Source organism: Elephantulus edwardii, unplaced genomic scaffold (genome assembly GCF_000299155.1).
Source record: "Elephantulus edwardii isolate Elephantulus edwardi_28Jun2011 unplaced genomic scaffold, EleEdw1.0 scaffold00401, whole genome shotgun sequence".
Lineage (NCBI taxonomy): Eukaryota > Metazoa > Chordata > Mammalia > Macroscelidea > Macroscelididae > Elephantulus > Elephantulus edwardii.
Genome location: NW_006400151.1, coordinates 164607 through 168359, shown reverse-complemented (window position 1 = coordinate 168359; position 3753 = coordinate 164607). Strand labels below are relative to the sequence as shown.

Here is a 3753-nt window from a genome sequence, read left to right as displayed (position 1 = left end):
GTCCACGCCACGGCCGCATCCCTCCCCACGGTCCATAGGATGGTCAAAGCAGGGCCACGGTCCACATCACGGCCCCATCCCTCCCCACAGTCCACAGGATGGTCAAAGCAGGGCCATGGTCCACATCACGGCCCCATCCCTCCCCACGGTCCATAGGATGGTCAAAGCAGGGCCACGGTCCACATCACAGCCCCTCAAGCCTCCCCATAAGACAAAGCAAGGTGATGGTCCACAGACCCGCCTCCACTGTCCCCACAGTCCACATCACAGCCCCATCCCTCCCTACAGTCCACAGGACCGGTCAGAGCAAGGCCATGGTTCATGTTCACAGCCCCATCTCTCCCCACGGCCCACAGTCAGAGCGAGGCCACGGTCCACACTACAGCCTCCTCCCCTCCCCACGGTCCACAGAGTGGTGTCAGAAGGCCACAAAGGCATGGATCCCCACCTCATCCCACCGGATGTGTGAGAGAAACCACGGTCCCTGCCAAAGCTCCCCTTCTTCCATGCTCCCCACGGTCCACAGGATGGTGTCAGGACAGCCCACGCCATAACCCTCACCCCCACAGGACACGTGAGACGGAGGTCAGGCAGCCACGACCCAGTGCTCACCTCTCCTCAGGAGCCACGAAGGATGCACCGAAGCCACCAATGTGCACCCCTCCCCACAGGCCACAGGATGGTGCCCGGGCACGGCCATAATCCATGCTGCTGGACACCAGAGCCCTCACCCCTGGACACTGGGCTACAGATAGACACACAAGAGCCACAGATCTATACCACAGCCCTCTACCCAATCCCACAGGCTACAGATGGGCACACACCCCCCTGCCAGGAGTGGACAGACAGGAAGGTGAGAGGCAGGCCCAGAAACGGCATCAGACACCCAGAGAAGTCCAGTAACACCCCAACCCAGGCCAGCATGAGGCCAGGCAGAGGAACAGTCAGCTCCCCCAGAGGAAACACCCCACAGGGCTCACCCATGGGGCTCTACAGCTGGCTGGTACGGTTCCCACCAGCCAGCCCTAAGATGCCCATTTCACAGATGGGGGAAACGAGACCCAGAGGACTTAACAACTGACCAGCAGCGGAGCCCAGACCCACACAGAGGCCTGACCCATCGCAAAGGCACTGCAACAGTGCAGGCAGAGACCTCAGCCTCTCCCCCCTCCACAGCCGGACTCAGTGGTCTGGGGTCTGTTTAGCTCTCATGGGGTCCCAGGGGTGGGAGGGGGGCAGGGAGGGTGCACAGGGGCACCTGGCACTTCGTGTGTGCGCTGTGGTGGCAGAAGGTGCAGCCTGGGAACAGGAGCCCTCAGAGTGGGTCTGAGGATGGGGCAGGGGTCCACGCCAGGGGCTGCAATGATAGGCAGGCCCTCCCAGCCTCTCATCTCGAGGTGTCTCGATCAGAAGGAGCACTAGAGAGGCCCCCACCCTGAGACCCTCAGACCCAAGTCGCAGGCCATGGCCTTGGTCCAGCCACCTGGCAGCTTCAGGCCACCACAGTTCTCTGGCCTCAACCTTCCCATCTGCAAAACGGCCTTTCCTCCCTCCCTTCCACGGACTTCTGAGAAGGAGATCAGGACGAGGGGCAATGGCGCCCTTGCAGGGACGGGGGCTCGGGGTCCCTCCTCCCGCATGTGGGGCCTCAGGACCTGTGCGTGGATGAGGGGCGGGCCTGGCTACAGCAGCCAAGTGCCCAGACCCTCCGAACACGCTTCAGGCCTCAGTGCCTGTCCGGCCCGTAGCAGGAAGCAGCCCTGGCCATGCACTATCCCCAAGGTCTCTCCTCGGCCATCACCTCCTCCAGCTGACAGCTGTGCATGGTGAGTATCGGAGACACGTCTCACATTCCAGGACGGCACCAGGACAAGGCTGGACTTGCGGACGACGCCGGCCAAGTCCAGGTTCCTCTCGTGGGCCCTGGCAACTGTCCCCACGGGCCATGGGCTGAGCCATTCCTGCAAGGGGCAGGGGGCTGCAGCCAAGGCAGGAAACTCTGTCCTGTGCCTGCGCTCCGCTCTCTCCATGCCAAGCCCACCCATGCCATGCTGGGGCCTCTGAGGGCGGGACAGAGAAGGGCCAAGGATGTCGCCATCTATCCATCACCACTCTGCAAACGGGCCTGCAGTGGGCAGCAAGCCAGGCAGTTATTAGTCTCCTGTTCCACCTGGGCACAGCCTCCAGAGGCAAAGCACGCCTGCGTAAACCATCATCACTACCATTCCCAAAGGAGGGAATAAACCCATCCACTGACTGAGAAAACAATCCCAAGGAATTCCAGGACCAGGCTGCAGCGGCGCCTACCGACAGAGAATGTTACTGCAAAGCAGCCTTATTAACCATTAGCCTCCCAGAACAAGGATGGCGGGCATCCACGGTGCCACTCTGAGACTGGAGGTCCCCAGATGAGAACTAACAAACACAGCCAGCCTGACTGCCAGGATCTACAAAGCACCTCTGGATCCCGGATCTCACCGACTCCTCTGCAGAAGCCGTCACCACTCACACCAGGGAACGGAAGAACAGAGAAGGCTTCTGTCCTCTGTCACCCAGCTCTCTGATGCACCAGCAGCTAACCGGGAAGACCGTGGTCTGGTCAGGCACACTTTGGTCTCCAGCAGGACATCGTTGCTCTTCGGCACTCTGGAGAGGGCCCTGACAGCAGACTTTCCCAATGCAATCTGTCTTCTGATTTCCTGGCTGCTGGTGCCAAGAGTGTTGACTGTTGATCCAAGCAAGCTGTAACTATTAACAACCTCAATCTCTTCTCCCTCCACCATGGTGCTGTCAATTGGCTCAGTGGTGAGAATCTTTGTCTTCTTGAAACTGAGCGCAAACCATATTATTAAACACTACAGTTCTTTATTTTTTAATCATTTTAAATTTTATTATTACTTTTGTGTGTCTTCCAACACTACAGTTCTTGACATTCAGCAAACACTCCAAATCCACCTCAGTTTTGGCAAGTTACATTGTGTCAGCTGCATAAGGCAGGTTGTTGAGTCGTCTTCCTCTAATCCTGGTGCCACATTCCTCCTCATTAAGTCCGGCCTCCTGAATGACCTGGTCTGCATATAGACTGAAAAGGTATGGTGACAAGATGCATCCCTAATGCACTCCTTTCTTACTTTTGAATCATGCCGTGTTTCCATGCTGTTCTGATGTGTGCTTCCTGGTCCAAGTACATGTTTCACATGAGCACAGACAAGTGTTCTGGGATCCCCGTTCTCCTCCAGGGTAGACACAGGTGCCTGAAGATACTGCAGCTCCTGTGGGCCCAGCAATTGTCAGAGGTTCCCGCGGCCACTGGCCGGTGCCATCACAGCACTGCCCCATCTTGCCTTCCTTCCAGGTGCCTGGGACAAGATGCCTACACCAGCTTCTCCCTTTCCACACCTGGTCTCCTCCCCGTGCATGCAGACAGGCCAGTCACAAGAAGCTGGACCATGTGGAGAAGAATGCGGCATGAGGATTGGAGGAAACGTCACCAAGAGCCTGCGATGTGCAGGTAACACACCTGCTGCAAACGAGGAGCTGGGTACTGCCTGACAAAAATGAAAGACAACAGCCTTCGATCCGGATCACAGCTCAACGTCAGGAAATCAGACCTTCACAACATCGGGACCACAAGACCAAAGCCGGCCAGGGTTTCGTGTCACTGGGATTCACAATCAACACCTACGGAAGCTGCAGCCCAGAAATCACATGGCAGAGGGCGCCGGGCAACACGGCATAGGGTACCGGGCAACA

The 3753-nt window shown here is 58.0% G+C and overlaps 1 protein-coding gene across 1 annotated transcript in view; it reads right to left on the bottom strand.

Annotated features, from left to right (window-relative positions):
* RXRA (retinoid X receptor, alpha) overlaps positions 1-3753 on the bottom strand; it is a 33917-nt gene that overhangs the window by 21132 nt on the left and 9032 nt on the right. The window lies entirely within an intron of this gene.